The 18,782-nt window shown below is 31.3% G+C and overlaps 1 long non-coding RNA gene across 1 annotated transcript; it reads right to left on the reverse strand.

Moving 5' to 3' along the window:
• Positions 1-7,892: 7,892 nt before the first annotated feature.
• Positions 7,893-9,145, reverse strand: LOC111921083 (uncharacterized). Its single transcript, XR_006192045.2, has 2 exons — positions 8,565-9,145; positions 7,893-8,488 (listed from the first exon to the last, which is right to left on the reverse strand). It is a non-coding gene; the product is annotated as an uncharacterized LOC111921083 (long non-coding RNA).
• Between the last annotated feature and the right edge of the window lie 9,637 nt (positions 9,146-18,782).

Here is an 18,782-nt window from a genome sequence, read left to right on the forward strand (position 1 = left end):
AAATATTTCACAACCTTTTCTATTTATAGAGAAAAATACATTCTCTTGTTTACTCTCACGATCAATGTGAGATGAAGACATTTTAATTAAACTCGTTTCTTTATTTGCCAATAATTTCATTTTGTTAAATAAAATATTAAATAATAAAAATAAAATGTTATCCAGAAATTTTGATGTTTAGTAGTTCCATTTTTCAGTAATCTCTTAAGTTGCTATAAAAAAATTAAGTTTTTATTGAATAACTTTTTGTTAAATCCTAAAATCATAAATTTAGTTAGGTACTTAATATAGAAAGTTTGTTTATATGTATTTTCATGATTCAAAATGTCATTATAAAATGAATTCATTTATAAAATATAATCGAGTATATATTTCGTGTTTTTGAATCAAAATGATTTTTCAAACAATTATAGTTTTATGTTTAGGTAGATTTTTTTATATTTATATAACATTATGTAACTTATAATATTATTATAAACAATTTGAATAATCATAAGAGTTTTAAATGTATGTGGTGAAAGGAAAATGTTTCATTTATCGGTCCAAATTAATCAAACTCGGACCGATTCAGCTTAATATACAAAACTACATAACGTTTTTTCTATTGAAACTTGGTTTGTATATATTTTGTGTTTTTGAATCAAATTTATTTTTCAAACAATTATAATTTTATGTTTAGGTAACTTATTTATAATATTATTAGAAACAGTTTGACAAATCATGAGAGTTTTAAATGTATGTGCTGAAAGGAAAATGCTTCCTTTATCGGTCCAAATTGATCAAACTCAGACTAATTCAACTCAATATACCAAACTACATAACGATTTTTCAGCTGAAACTGAACCTAAAAAATCTTGTTCAAAACCATTTTCAGGATTCTAAAACTTAAATGGACAGTTGTCAATAAAGACAATCTCACTAAAGGATACCCTCAACATCCTAAAAAGGTAGGCATAAGGAAGTTCTCATGGTTTGGTTCCTTTGAAACATTTCACAACCTTTCCTATTTATAGAAGAGGAAACGGTCTCTTGTTTACTTTCACCATCGATGTGGGATGAAGACATTGTAATAAAACACACTTTCGTGTTTATAAAACATTATTCAACTTGTTTAGTAAAACACTCTTTCTCTTGTTTACTCTTTCTTTATTGTTCAATAGTTCCATTTTTCTATAATCTCGTAAGCGGCTATCCAAAAAAGTAAGTTTTTATTGAATAACTTTTTGTTTAATTCTAAAATCATAAATTCAGTTAGTTACTTAATATAGAAAGTTTGTTTATATGTATTTTCATGATTCAAAAGTTCATTATAAAAAGAATTCATTTATAAAATATAATCTGAGTATATATTTCGTGCTTTTGATCAAATCGATTTTTCAAACAATTATAATTTTATGCTTAGGTAGATGTTTTTTTATATTTATATAACATTATGTAACTTTTTTAAAATATCATTTGAAACAATTTGAAAAATCTTGAGAGTTTCAAATGTATGTAATGAAAGGAAAATGCTTCTTTTATAGTCCAAATAGATCAAACTCGCACCGATTCAACTAAATATACCAAATTACATATTTTTTTTCTAGTGAAACCTGGTTTGTATATATTTCGTGCTTTTGAATAAAAGTGATTTTTCAAACAATTATAATTTTGGGTTTAGGTAGATGTTTTTTTATATTTATATAAAGTTATGTAACTTATTTATAATATTATTAGAAATAATTTAAAAAATAATGGGAGTTTCAAATGTTTGTTGTGAAAGGAAAATGATTCATTTATCGGTCCAAATTGATCCAGCTCCGGTTCAAGTCAATATACCCAATTACATAATTTTTTTTTCTAACTGAAACACAGTTTAAACCTAAATAAATTCAGTTCAAAACCATTTTTGGAATTCTAAAAGTTAACTGGACACTTACCAATATAGACAATCTCACTAAATAATACCTTCAAAATCCTATAAAGGTAGGCATGAGGAAGTTCTCATGGTTTGGTCCCTTTGAAACATTTCACAACCTTTCATATTTATAGATGAGGAAACATTCCTTTGTTTACTCTCACCATCGATGTGGGATGAAGACATTGTAATAAAACACATTTTCTTGTTTATAGAACATTATTTAACTTATTTATAATATTATTGTAAAGAGAATTGAAAAGTCATGGGAGTTTCAAATGAATGTGGTGAAAGGAAGTTAAAAAATGGGGTTTCAAATGAATGAGATTCAAGAAAAAATGCTAGTTTTATAAGTATGTATGATTTATTCTCTATTGTAAATTTGAATTTTATATTATTATTTTCATTAATTTACAAATAAAAAATATCTAATATATATTAAAAATTAATTTTACATATTTGTTTGAATCAACGATTATAATTTCACATAACTAAAAAAATATCTCTTAAATTAATAATTTGTTTAAAATAACTGATTAATAATTTTGAGTTTTTACTATAAAAATTTAATTAATGTTATAATCGTGGTTCCCACGGGTTATAAACTAGTGGTTTAATATCTTCAAAGAAATCGTTATTTCTTTTAGCCTATACAAGGATTGTTTTATAGTTGGAGAGAATCGGCCTAAGGATTTGCTTACGAGAAGGTGATCGATGTGGTCTTCTTAGGGATTTTTGTTCCATTTTTAGCTTTTTACAGAAATAATTCATGATCTTATTTTTTTAAAATAACATACAAAGAAATGAAGAGGCATAGTAGTCTGTTTACATATGTTTAGTGGGGCTTCTTAGATGGTAACATACTTATTAACCACATATGGAACTTTTCAAAACCAAGAAGATAAGCCACATCAATTTTTGATAATTTGGGCCTAAATTGCAATTTAATGCCAACCATAAGTATAGGTGTACAAATGTAAAAACCGATATGATTTGACCCGGATCTGATCCGTTTGAGTGACATCACAATAAATCCACTCTGGATCCGACCAAAATCCAATCAGGTTTTGGTGGATTTTAAGGCTAATTTGAATACAGTCATAATATGATTTCAAACCGGTTTGATCCGATTTCTGGTGGCTTTGACCGGATTTTAGGTGGATTTGGAACTGGGTTTTAGCAAATTTGACGTATGATCCGATATCAAATTTGATTTTGTTCATAGGATTTGGATCCGGTTATACTCCAATGGATTGGATTTATCCGATCTGGTTTGGTCAAAATCCGATTTTCATCGGATACAGATTCAGATCAGATCGGTTTGAAATCGGATACCTGTTTTCCCGTGCCTCTAGCCATCTCATAAGGACCAAAACTGTAATTAACTCTAATAGTTCTCAAGTAAACTAGAAACAATGTTCATCTGAAAATTATATGAGATATATAGTAAGATAACATGATTTAATAAACTGATGTGAAGTTGGTCCAGTTCCCGTAACCAACTTGTTAATTAGTTCACGAGCCCAGTGGGAATGACAAGAACGTACCAACCATAAAGTTGGAAAAGACAAAGGAAAACCACGTACATAAAACTATAGCAGATTATTATTATTATTATTATTATTGAAGAAAAGGCTAAAAACTAAAAGTCTCTACCCTTATTTGTATTTAATCAATTAATGATTGACAATTATAATAGAGCAAATTGCTTTGTATGATCGAACCAGGTCTAAATCAGCCACTTCATTCATTCAATTTTGTGGTCGAGGTAGTGGGGGCGAATAGGAAAAATGCTCTAATGGTTATTATTATATGTTTTAAAATAATAGTCACATATGATTTTAATAGTAATTCTTGAATTTGGCGGAATTAATAAAGGATGCGTTTAAATAACCGATCTTATGGTTCGAACCACTATTTTCACAGTTCACTTTGTTTTACTTTGTCTTATAGGAGACTTAGGAGTCGTAGACTAAGGACGCTTTCTTTTACTACAGCATAACATATTGGCGGATTTGGAGGGTTAGAAGGTCATGCATATGCAATTATATATCCTATATATTTATTAGAATTATTAATTTTAAAGCAATAAGTATGTTTTAAATATTGATAGTAGCATACCCTTGATCCAATGATTGTGCACATTAAACATCAACACCTATACATCTCACAATTTAAATTCAGAAAACTGAACAATTGGATAACACCTAAATAAAATCTCAAAATATTAACAATTTTAAGATTACGTCTCAAACTAACCAAAAAGAAGAGAGAATACATTTTCTAGCTTTTAATAGTTTTTAGAAGTTTTTAATTTTAAGTTTTGAGAAAATGATCTAATTAAAAAATTGGTTCGAAAATACGATGTTATAACTTTTAGTTTAAATGAAAACAATAGCTATCAATTTTCAACTATCGGTTTATTTTGTCAAACATATCGTAAATCTCAAAACAATTAGAAACCAAAATTCACCGGCCTATCATTGAATCGGTAAGTCTCCATACTCACACAATATCACTCTCTCCTTTTCCGCTACGCAGAGTTGACTCAGCAGGAGTGAGGTGGATTTGGCAAACATAAAGCCGTGAACTCAGCATGTCAAGCTCGAGCTCAGACTCGGCAACGATGTTCCGATGAGAGAAAGTGCCACTTTTCAAAATTTAACAATTATACATGTTTTTTCATAAAAATTTAAAAATTTTAACCCTCTTACAATTATTATAAATATCAATTATATTATTTTTTAACACACAACCTTCAATTTTTCACTCAAACACACTCCTTATTTTGTGAAAATTGACTTCCTCCAATTCACAATCCAAATCAAAAACTCCAAGAAGAAGCAAAACAATAAATAAATAAATAAAACTCAAAACACAACTACTTCATCACCTACCTTCTTCCGAAATCAAATTAAGTACCCTATTCATTCACTTCCTAGTTTCCATTATCCTGGTGTGTATTACACTCCATATCCTATTCATATCCAACTTCAATTTCAATCTCAATCTCAATCTCAATCTCAATCTCAACCCTAAATTCAATCTCAATCTTAATCTCAACTTTAATTCAAATCTCAAGTGTAATCATAATTGGAAAATGATTTCAAACCATTTGAAAACATTCTGAATCTCAATTCCAATTTCAAACTCAGATTTAACCCCAAATTGTACCCGAAATGGATTCCTAGTGTTAAGAGATTCAGGAACCCAAGAAAAAAAGGAAAGGCATCTTGTAAGAATTAGACACCGATGGAAAAAGTGGCGCTGACTCGTGCATGGATAGATGTTTAAGAAGACCCAAAAGTAACGAACAACCAAAATGTGCCAACTTGTTATCGGAAAGTTACAAGGCATTTTCTCTCAGAAATGAAGCTTGGAGAACCACTAGAAAAAAGATCAAGTTTACTCGAAGTGGAGGAAGACGAACAGTTGTCATGGAATTTATAGTGATATTTATAAGCGTGAAGCATCAATGGAAAAGTTGTGCGAACGATGAAACAAAATTGTAGAAAACTCTAGCACTTTACCCGACAGATAAGGGGGCACCTTTCGAATTTCTTGATTTTCGGAATATTCTGAAAGAATAAAAAATTGGCAACATATCCAAACTTCAGAATCATTCACGAGTAGTTCTAAATGAACCAAAACATCTGAACCCACTTATAGCCAATCATTGGATGCACATATTGGGATTGACCTCAATAAAGATGAGCATATTTAGGTTCCAAGAATTAATCGTCTCATGGTAAGAGACCAAGTAAAACCAAAGGGTAAAGGATTGCAAATAGTTCGAGTGACATCTATAAAATGAGAAGAAAAAGCTTGTGGCATGGAAATCTTAATGAAAAATATTAGTCACTTTACGAGACGTGAAAAAGAGGTGTTAAAAGCGAAAGATGAGGTTGCAATATATGTTTTAGTTTATCTTTGTCACGTCTCCTAGTTTTAATATCTATGTTTAATTTTTCATTTTACATTTTTTAAGTGTTATTGCAATTTTCCTTCAAGTTAATGAAATTTTAGCTTTTATAAGAATTAATTTGTTTACAGTGATTATTTTTCATATAATTTATTTTTAGTTTTAAAATAAAACAAAAATTATTGCACTATTTCCTCTAAATTACAAACTTTTGAAAAGATGTGGTATCTACGTAGCACCAAATATATATATATATATATATATATATATATATATATATATATATATATATATATATATATATATATATATATATATATATATATATATATATATATATATATAACAAAAATGGCATAACTACTCTAGTTTTAGGCTTTCAACTTCTTTAGCTTTGAAATTAACTAGAGCAAATTACTGAAATCGTCCTTATGGTTTGATCAAAATTGCATGTTTGGTCCCTAACTTTTTTTTGCACTGGGATTGTCCCCGTGGTTTGATTTTGGTGTGTTTTTCGTCCCTATGGTTTGGTTAAAAATGCACGTTTGGTCCCTAACTTTATGTATGTAAGGGACGAAAAACGTAACAAAATCAAACCACAGGGACGATCCGAGTGCAAAAAAAAAAGTTAGGGACAAAACGTGCAATTTTAACCAAACCATAGAGACGATTTCAGTAATTTACTCTTAACAATAACATCTTATGTAAATTTGTTATTAACACTTATCTCTCTCTCTCTCTCTCTCTCTCTCTCTCTCTATATATATATATATATATATATATATATATATATATATATATATATATATATATATATATATATATACGGAGAATATCCGCACATTACACATATTGCTAAAATTCATAATGTTTAAAACGGTTATGTTATTGACATTAGCATTGACATAATAAATTTTACCTATCTGACCATATTTTAATTTTGATCATAGATATTTATATAAACTTATTTTATGTTATTTTTTTAAATATTAATGTTAATTAATTTAGAATCATTTTCAAAAATGTTTTGTACTATGAAAAATTGTTTTGGGATAGTTTTTAGTTAATTTGACAATTTGATTAAAGTGTGTGCTTAATACATTTAACCATTTTAACTATTTAAAGATATATTTAATATATTTTAAGTTTATTTGAGATTTTAGTTTAGGTTTCTCATAGACTGATAATTTAAATTTTGAATGTAGACATTATATTTAGCCTTATATTTATTAAAAAAAGAAAATGTATTATACTAATAATTCAAATAATCTATCATATTAATAATAACTAGTGGGCTGCCCATGCTATCGCATGGGTCAATAAAGTTTTGGGAATGAAAATTAAATCAACATAGTACCGTCCAATTACGGGTTTTAGCTAATCTCCTTGCTTGCTGGGAATTTGTAATGTTAATTTGTATAACATGAAATGAACCCACGTAAAACCTATATACTTTGGATAACTGTAATCCCATTAACTCTCACCATTGTTTACAAACAAACCATTATTTTTTCTTATAAGTGTACAAAACACCATTTACAAAAAGCGGCATTAGTCTCAGAACACCCGGTTATTTTTATATCTAAAACTAACTCACACCTTCAAATCAAAAGGCTCTCGTTCTGTTTGTTGAATGAAAAATGGACTCTTTCTCTTTGTGAACACTAAATAAATCATAGTTGTCATTTGTCTTTTTATAGTAGTAGCCATTGATGCCCACTTTCTTATCTCCCCATGAATAAAACAAAATCAGAGAATGCATTTTCTTAATATTACTTTATCTTATGTGATAACAAAACTTGATTATACCATCCTAGTTCGCATGTTCCAGTAAGAAAACTTGATTTTATTTTGCAAACTATAGCGCCTTCCTTTCATTTCTCTCTATTATTTGATTATTATAACAGAGCAAACAAAACCCAGTTCAGATTAACAATTATTTAAAATACATTATCTTTTTAAATTTCCAATGTTTTTTTAGTGCAAATATCATTTCAGAACCATGCTTTACAGATTCCAAGATGATCTTCACAAAGAGATTGTGAAACCACAAACCTAAATCTAGGGTAGCTGTTGTCCTTTTAATACAAAATATCATCCGAAGGCATCACCATGGGTAGCTGTTGGAAGGCACCGCACCCCTGTCTGTGAGCCAAGCCCCTGGTAACGATCACATTTCCATGCTTCTTCATTTTCTCTTAACTGAAGAATGGAAGTGCATTATTACTCTTTTTTCTAGTAATCCATTTTTATAATTGTAACCTGTAGTCACAATAATTAGTTTAAACACATCTGTTGCATTCATCTTATAGCAAATGGTTTATTACAAAAAGACATTACCTATAAGTTGGTGTTTTGGAGAAAAGGGAAAAAGGGTCAAATTACCTTTCAAGGGCATAATCGGACTCTTTTTCATTAATCAACTTGGCAGATGAGACAGTTAATGCACACTGAGCAATGTTAATAACCCAACATCCTGTTGATTTGCAAAACAATATCGTCTCCCTGGAACTTCGTAGTATTTGGTGTAAAACTCAGACTAAAAGCATGTAAAAATTCAAAAAAAAAAATACAAAATGAAATTAGTTCTAATAAGTCAACCTTGAGTCATCATCCAACAAGAATGAGGTGGTCTTGGAATTATCTGAATCCCTCATATTTTGAATGACCTGAATTCTAACCGAAAAAAGTAGTTAATAATATTAATAAATATGTTAAATTTGTGTTAATTAAATTAAAACATACATCTTGGAGAAAGGGTATGAGTGGTGTATTTCCAAGTAAAAAAAGTTGTTCAATCCAATCTTACAATACTTCCTGAAAATGGCTAAAATCTGTATTCACAACAAAGCGCAACCCTTTGCAATCCAATCTAAGAAAGAAACGAACAGGCAAATTACAAATGACCTCTAAAAGAATCGACAATACAGGTATAATTGAAAATTACACAAACCATAAAAATATAAGAACAAAAATACGAATATTTGTTAGATGTTCGGATGCTTTTCTTTGTACTGTATCTGTAAATCCTCCCTGAAACAATCAAAAAACCAATGGATTAGAAAAAATAAAGATTCGCCGGTTTAGGCGGTGGTAATAATCCAGACGGTGGTGGTTGGAATCCGCGATGACGATGATTTTGAGGGGCGTCGCAATTGGCAATAGTAGGACAACTGACGGACCCGCACAATGGAGACGATCGATTGTGTACCCCTTTCTCCAACTTTGAATCAAAGGATTTATGACTGAAGATAACAACCGGTAAGAAAGGAGGTGGAGATCGGAATTGCAGAAAATAAATGCAGAGGATTAAAGGTATATAGGTATTTGAGGCGGTGAACGATGTAACTAAGGTCGAGTCAAATAAACCCATGAACACATGTGGCCTCCACCGATCAATTTATTGAGGGTGAGTAAGCAAGGAGATACAGAAAAAACAAAAGAGCGAAGACACCACGTTTCTTGTTGGTGTCAGACACTGATGAGGAGGTCAACCCTACACAAAGGACCAAAACTGCAAGGACCAAATTGCCATTTCAATAAATAAAGGGACCAATTTTGCCAATTCCTTAGGGAGTATATTGTTCCTTTTTTCACTTCTTTAATATATATATATATATATATATATATATATATATATATATATATATATATATATATATATATATATATAATGTGTTATCTTTAATAAATTAAATATCTTTGTAAGTTGAAAAAACATTAGTTTCAAATGAATATATTGAGAATAAAAATGATTCAATTTTATATATATATATATATATATATATATATATATATATATATATATATATATATATATATATATATGACACATAACAAATAGTAGGAAAGTAATATAATTTTTACTAACATAAAAACACTAAAACATAAATTCGAAACATATTAAAAACTCATAAAATCTTACAAAAAGAATTCATAGAACTTAACATATGCTTAATATATATGATACATTAAGAAAATAATACCATCCCTTCTGGCGGATTTTAAGGGTCTACACGCATATGTGTGTATGAGATCCAAAAATCTCTCACCTCTTTCACAAGACCCTATGAATGGTGATTTTGTTATATTACCTAACAAAATAAGATTCGGAGACATCATCTGATTTGAGATCAAATGACTCCAAGATTCCTTCTGAATGGAGCTTGATGATGTTTTCCCTATTTATATAGCCTAAGCGACAATGCAAGGGAAAGCTTTAAACAAGAAACAACCGTCTTTATAAACTAGAATGTAACCCTTTTTATTATTAAATGAAAACTAACATCCTTGTTTATACAATGCATGGAAATAAATATGTTTCTTGACATCTCAGGATAGTAATAACAATTAACTATTTTATCCTAACTTCACTACTAATCTTCAGCTCGAATTCTTCAATCATTGTGATAGCTGACCTTTGTATGTTTCCAATGATCAGGTTGACATATCCATGTTTAAGCTTCCTTCTTCATTTTAGTCCCTGCAATACCGAGAACATATGAACATGACATCCAGTATTAAGAGTCACATGAATTAGAAGTAGTAGTATTGTGAAGTTTGATCATATAAGTACCTGAAATGGACTCGGTCATTTGAACCTTTCCATCCTTGATAGCCTTCAAATACTTGGGGAAACTTCATTTCCAATGCCCCTTGACGCCATAGTAAAAGCAAAATGTATCTTTAGGATTACTAATAGGTGGGTTTTATCGATCTTATTTACCCTTATTCCCACTTTGGGAATGAGAAGCAACTTCTTTTCCTTTCCACTTTAATGGCAAGCACTTAATTAGTTAACATAAATTTCTTTATGCATGTTTCAGCTATTTGGAGGAGATTGTAGAGCTCTATCAATTTCTTGTCTACACTCTTCAAGTGATAACTCATGATGAAATTATCATATGAAATTGGAAGAGAACCAAGCACAAGATCCAATACTAGGTTCTCATTAAAGACAAGATCGAGTTTCTCAAGTCTGTCAATGTAACTATTCATTAATTGACCATATACACACATAGAACCATCTTCTTTGAGTTTTCACGGTATAAAGGAGTTGGTGACTTCAAATAGCTCTTGTTTTTCCCTTTGTTGAAACAATTTCTCCAATTTCAAGTTCATCTCATAATCCCAAGCGTGTTTGAATGTCTTTTGGAGATCTAACGACATGGTAGCTACCATAATGCCAGAGAACTTATTTGAGTCATCGACATGTTTGGCATGAAGGGATTTTTCTTCATCAGTTGAGTGCTCATCGATTTCGGGAATTGGATTATCAAGAACATACTCAGGACTGCCATACCTCAGTGTGATCGTTAGATTTCTCATCCAGTCGAGGTGGTTAGCCCCGCCAATGAGCTTCTCTCTTTAGATAACAAAAATAAGTGAGAAGTTTGAGTAGGTGGGTGGGGTGGGTGATTAGCCCTACCCGTGAGATTCACATTGTTTTAAGAAGAGGGATATTGCAATCATTTAACAAATTTATTTAGGTAGATAATTCACTTTACCAATTCCAATCACTATGAAAACTCCTAGATCTTGTAGATTCATTAAATCTATTCAATGTCTTGTTGATATCGGATTTATACATCCTATATTTGTTCCTAGGATGTCGAGGTCTCACAAATATGATGGTGAATCAACCATGCAAGAACGCGTGACCCTTGATTATCTCATGATTCTCAATTTGATGTATCGGTTAACTACACATGTTCCATCAATAAGTCACAAGTACAAGTCCAAATCAATTTTCCTCTTACGTCTCAAATTTATGTTTCGGTTATCCATGCACGTTCCATAAATTGACTCATAACGAATAATATATGTTAATCATGGATTAGCAACTATTTATTTTTTCCCAAAATAACTAATAACGAAATCTTTCTAATGCTTATATTGTTGGATTGGTGTCTAAGTCCATAACTATTTTGGTATGTACTTGACCCGATGGTGCATGGTCCTTTTGGGTTGCCTTCACCAAAGCAACTTTATAGGATGAATTATGGAGAGAAATGATTAAATATGATTTATTAATATATTATGGGAATAATATATTAAAGGAGAAATCATATTGTTTAATTAATATTAGTCAATAATTAATTGGAAATTAGTTTTGTGACTAAAAGAGATTAATTAAACTTAAGGGACTGGAATTGTAATTATAAGATAATTGCAATTTGGGCCATGGATTGCCTTATATCATAAGGTGGACAAATTCTATGGGGAAGCCCATAAGAAATCGTCCAAGGCCTTAAGGAAAGGGATCCATGGGTTGCTTAGGGCTTAAGCATCCAAATTAGGGTTTCCTTGTTAGATAACCCTAATAGCCTTAATATATACTTCCCTTATGACCCAAAAACGTGGCTAAGCATTCCTCTAGGGTTTCACATGTTTTAGGGCAGCCTCCATCCTCTCTCCTCTTCGTCCTCTTGCTTATGGTGTTTGTGAACCATTAGAGGAGTGACATTTGTGACTCTAAGCTTTCTAAAATCAATACAAGGAGGAATTGGGATTGTTATTGCTACATAACAATCAAGGTAATATCTTAAACTCATTCTCATGTTAATATGATTACTTGTATGCTAGAATTAGGGTTTATAGTCTTGGATAACTTGAATGTACAATAGAGAAACCTAGATCCAAGCATTAGGGTTTGTATGAGCACATAGGATGTTCTTAGGACCAAAACCCATCAGTAGTATCAGAGCCTAGACTTGTTTCAATTGTATTGATGCATTACATGTTCAAAAAAAATTCGATTTTTGATGTTCTGGAGGCTGGACTCGCCGAGTCTATAGCTGAACTCGCCGAGTCCATGCAGACTCGACGAGTCCAAGCTTGACTCGACGAGTCAACTCGTCAGATGGGGATATCTTTGCGATTTCTTGCTGTTTTTGCTTATGGATAGTTACCTTATCATATTAGATCAATATAAATCCGATTTTATGATATATTTGACTATATTCTTGATCTAATTGAAGATATTTATCAATTAATAAGATAATTGTTTCCTTATGTGATAATTGATTAATTATTTTGACTAAATTGATAAATTGTTTTGCAAGAAATCATTAAATAAATCAAATATGGATAATTATGTGATTAATTGTTAATTTAGATTATTTGTTATTTGATCCTCATGTTATGAAATGTTTCATATTTTCCCCTTTAGGTTTTATAGTTTAAATTTGAACCCAAAAGTTTTGTTGTTTTGAAATTTAAATAGTTAAAGCCCTAATGTTTTGAAAAAGGTTTCAAAACTTGCCCTCAAGTTTTGGAATTTAAATTTTGATTAATAGTTTAATTTTGATGTATATTTAAATTCTAAACCCTAAGTCTTGAAATGTTTCAAAACTTGCCCTCAAGTTTTGGAATTTAAAAGTTGATTAAAAGTTTAATTAGGAATGTTAAATTCTAAAACCCTAGTATTGTTTTGAAAAAGTTCAAATTACACCCTTATGGTTTTATTAATTAATTAAGGTGTATAACTAAAAGAGGTTTAATAAATCCATAAAAGTTTAGGTTTACAATTTAATTGAATTAAAAGTATAATTGTTAAATTAGACCACCTAGTATTTTAACAGTGTAAAATACACCCTATACTATATATAACATTAAAAGTCTAACATTATATATGTATATATATATATATATATATATATATATATATATATATATATATATGAGTAAGAGTCAGTCTTACCGTTAGTAGGCTTCATTCACGAAGCTGGTCTATAAGGGGTGTTTAAGGAAATTGCCTATAAAATGGCGATTGAATGGGTATCCACTCGTACCCACCCACTCTTGACTAGTGGAGGGTCGTTAGCCGAACGGGTAGGATAGGAAAAAAAACCTTTCATTATAAGTATAATAAAGTACAAAAGTAACTAAACGTTTTAAAAAAATTCCCAATCTTAGTTACTTAGGCAAAAGTGAATTGATGCAATTCCATGAAATTACACTTTGTGCCCTTGCGAAGACGTTAGTGGAGCGTGTGTGGTTTACCGACACACTAAATGGTTCTAAGAAAAGGTAGCAAAGGGTGACTCAATGTTTGTCATAGTTCGGTGGAGCGTATGTGGTTTACCGGCACATCGAATAGGTGATTGTAACATGTGAGGGCACCATGTAAGTTTGCATGGTTATTCACACCCGCTTTGTGATCCTCGGCATCCCAGTCACAAACAAGAGGAGCATATCGAGATTTAAACATGCCATTGAAAGTTCAATGAATCTCAAAGGATCTAGGAGTTTTCATAGATTTAAAACCTAAATTTCTTTTTCGTTTTTTGTGGTGGAAATTAGTGAATCGTCATTCACTTACCTTCAAATATTCTGCAATTAAGGTTACGGCATCCCTCTCCCGAGTTGTAGAATATTGTGTTGGTCCTAGCCTTAGTATCTCATTTGGGTGATTTACTAAGGACTCAATCTATCAACTAACTTGAATTCGTTTTCTCCCGTATTGTAGATGTCAAAGTTTGACAACTAGGTCTTCTCAAATCCCGTGGAACAAGCATTCCACATGAAGATGATATTCCACGATTCGATCGAGGAACAAGAGATCATACTTCACTTCCTTCCTCCTCTAATTATTCTCCCTAACCCACAAGTTCGAAGGCTTGAAAATTTCAAGCTCACTCAAGCCCTTTTGGCAAGTAAACATAAAGAAGGAAAGTCAGTGTGTGCACACGTCCTAGGGATGAAGTCACACATTGATAGGTTAAGAATGTTGGGATCCGTTGTCTGTGAAGAGATGGCTGTTGATTGGGTTCTTCAGTCACTTGCTAAATCATATAGTGAGTTCGTAAGAGAGTACTATATGATGAACTGCGATGTGACCCTTATAGATCTCACCTATATGCTTATTGTTGCTGAATCAGAAATGATTTGGCGCAATAGAAAAGCAAAGTCGCTTGGTGAATCTGCCTTCAAGAACTCTATGGATATAGACAATGGCAACGAAAGACATGCTATGATCGAAAAGTTTGATCATAAGAGAAAGGCAATGTCTGAAGTAGTTCCATGTGCTGTTCCAAAAGAGTCGATTTGCTTTTATTGCCAAGAGAAGGGGCATTGGAGACGAAGCTGCCCTATTTACCTAAGAGATCTAAGAGATGGGAGAGTTGAAACGTATGGCTCTGCTTTAGGTAAAATCCATTGACTAACTCTTTTAAGCTTCTATTCTAGATTCTTAATACATAATGTGATAAGATTACAATTGATGTTTTGTAGGATCGAAGAAAAGAAAGGAAGCTTAAGGGAAGAAGTGAGAAAAATCTAACCGTGAAGGAATGGATTTCGATCGCATTTCTCGAAGATTAGATTCTTGAGCTACTACTTAGAGTTAGAATTAGATTGCTAAGAAAGATGTATTAGCATAGTTTTTCAATGAATTGCATTGTAAGGACAAAATTTTTCCACAATAAAATAAATTTTGATTTTATATGATTTATTTATGCTTGCAATGGTGTATATGAAAAATTGATATTTTAATATTAGCAATAATGGATTTGGTTCTTATTAAGTTATTTATGGAAAGTCGAGAGTTTACCAAATAGGGAGAGTTTCTCATCGCCCAAGTTTCAATTGGACAGAAACTTGGAATCATGCAACTTGGGTTACACGATGAATGAGAAATTTCATATTTGGAAATTAGACTAATTCATTGACAAAGTGTCAAGTGAAGGACTAGGAGATCAAGTACACAAAGTTGTGTGTTGATCAAAGTCCACCATAAGAGTAACAAAGATATTCGTCATGATTTGCTAAAAGTTTAGTAAATATGATTATACTTATAAGATCAAGGGTACATAGTGTGTTCTTAAAATTTCGATTATGATTACGGCATTCCTCTTCACAATTCGAATTTTGAGAACATAGCAAATAAAACATTATGCGTCGTGTCCCATACGTTTCGGGTATAGGATCGATTGCAAATGCTTTAATGTTTGACCATTCTAAAATTTTCCAAATGTCTAGCGCATTTAGAGGGAAAAAGTACCAAAATCGGTTTTGACTAAAATAATTAAACAACTATCAAAGGACAATCCAAAGTTCGACGAGGTTTGGTCGCTTGTGAGTAGTTGGAAGTATAGTATTGGAAAATATGGAAATGTTTCCATATTGGATGGACCATATCGACATTATTATGAATAGATAAGATTCTAATAAGAATGAGTTGTCATATGGAAAATATGGAAGCGTGTCCATATTGGAAATTGAATATTGAAAAAAAAAATTATGTCTAGATTAGAAACCTTTATGCAAAAGGATGTTCAAAGGAATGTACTTTGAGTGAGAGACATCATATCTAAGGAATTGTCTTGTAACAATCTCCGATAGAGGACTTTGTAATATCATTGGCAATAGTCTTTGTGACTTTGGTGCAGTGACATTACGAAAGTATCATTGCATAAAATTGTTAGAATCTAGCATATTCTATAAGTAGCAAGAATTTGATATTCTTACACTTATGAAAAAGGATTTGGAGTTGTGAAATGAGAATGATTGGAAATGTGTTCGATGTGATCTATTTCACAAAGTAAGAACCATAGGTAAACATTGTGTCCATGCTAGGAGCATGGGACAAGTGTTGTAATTCAAGTAAGAAGTTGATTAACCGAAACAACAAATAATGAGTAATCAATATGGTGATAAATAAAAGGTGTTTTATTTATGCTCAAAGGTTTGAGGCCATATGGGATTAGTATTATTCTTGTGTTTCACTTTGCATGTTTTGATTTCCAGAATAATTGAGTTTATTAAGAATAATCGAATTATTCAAACGGGCCACAGTCGTTCATATGTTGGAAGTAGATATGAATGAAGACTGTCGTGAATTGGTGTGTGGATTGTCTAAAGAGCATTAGACATAAGCAAATGTTTACTGCAACGTTCATGAGTGCTTATGAATATGATTTGAGCATTGGATTAAACCCACGCTCACTTGGATCACTCCATGAATTGTATCACGAGTGATTGGTGAAACGATAACATCTTATATTCTTGAAACCGAGATGTGTGAGTTGTATCTTGCAAATCGGTTGCACATTGATAATATGTAAACGCACTAGTAATTTGGTGTTATAAAACATATTGTTGTGTGTGATTCGGTGAGTGAGTGCAAGCGAGCATTGTATCAAAGTTTATCCGTTCCTTTTATCCAAAGAAGGATAAAAGCGATATCTTTGGGCCCCCTCGATGATTTAGTGATGATAAACGTAAATGCTCGGTCGGGCTAGGGCTAATTTGATTTGTTCAATTAGTCAGTCGTCATAAATCGGGAATCGAGATATAGTACAAAGAGAATGATTTGAAATCATATCTCATATGATATCTAGAATGGAGGAATATATGATCCCTTATCTAAGGACATGCATATCTGATAGGATCAGAGTTGACAGCAGCTTTGGAAAGTTACGATTGCAGATCAGGATCTGAATTCATACGCAGAATAGTTATTAGACTTATCCAAGTGGGAGACTGTTGGATTAGTGTCTAAGTCCATAACTACTTTGGTATGTACTTGACCCGATGGTGCATAGTCCTTTTGGGTTGCCTTCACCAAAGCAACTTGATAGGATGAATTATTAAGAGAAAGGATTAAATATGATTTATTAATATATTATGGGAATAATATATTAAAGGAGAAATCATATTGTTTAATTAATATTAGTCAATAATTAATTGGAAATTAGTTTTGTGACTAAAAGAGATTAATTAAACTTAAGGGACTGGAATTGTAATTATAAGATAATTGCAATTTGGGCCATGGATTGCCTTATATCATAAGGTGGACGAATTCTATGGGGAAGCCCATAAGAAATCGTCCAAGGCCTTAAGGAAAGGGATCCATGGGTTGCTTAGGGCTTAAGCATCCAAATTAGGGTTTCCTTGTTAGATAACCCTAATAGCCTCAATATATATACTTCCCTTATGACCCAAAAACGTGGCTAAGCATTCCTCTAGGGTTTCACACGTTTTAGGGCAGCCTCCATCCTCTCTCCTCTTCATCCTCTTGCTTATGGTGTTTGTGAACCATTAGAGGAGTGACATTTGTGGCTCTAAGCTTTCTAAAGTCAATACAAGGAGGAATTGGGATTGTTATTGCTACATAACAATCAAGGTAATATCTTAAACCCATTCTCATGTTAATATGATTACTTGTATGCTAGAATTAGGGTTTATAGTCGTGGATAACTTGCATGTACAATAGAGAAACCTAGATCCAAGCATTAGGGTTTGTATGAGCACATAGGATGTTCTTAGGACCAAAACCCATCATATATTAGTTATACTTTTAGTGAGACATCGTCCTATAAAACCTTTTTCGACTAATGACAATCCACCACACAACAAAGCGGTGAGTTAAAAGGACACTTATTCAACAACCATTTTATAGGTCGTTTTCTTATACTTATTTTATATTATGACTTCATGAATGAGGCCTAGTCTTGATTCAACTAACGATCATTAATTAAACATGTGAGAGAACATGTAATTTTCTTTTACATATAGTAAGGTATTACAAATATATACAAATTTTGGGGTTCTATTATAAACTATTATAATTTACGAGGGGTGTATTTTAAACTATTAAAAACATATGATTTAATTCCATTATCTTTAACTAACTTATAATTAATTAATTTATTAAATCATTATCCATATCTACAAATCAGTTAGGCATATTTATCGTCCTATTTTAATTAATCAGATTTTAAAAGATTAAGACAAAAAATAAAACTAAAGACAAATCCTAAATTCAAAAATATTGCAAAAAACCCGATTTCACAAAACTCGGCAAGGAGCGTCGCATCCTGCGAGAATACTTAGAGTAAAGTCAAATATGGAGATGATACTATCCGCAAAATTCATACAAATTAAATGTAGTCATTAATAAAGTCATTCCTTTAAGCTAAGTATGATTGGTCACACATCAACTATAGGACTTTATTATTC

The sequence above is a fragment of the Lactuca sativa genome, chromosome 5, assembly GCF_002870075.4.
Source record: "Lactuca sativa cultivar Salinas chromosome 5, Lsat_Salinas_v11, whole genome shotgun sequence".
Taxonomy (NCBI): Eukaryota; Viridiplantae; Streptophyta; class Magnoliopsida; order Asterales; family Asteraceae; genus Lactuca; species Lactuca sativa.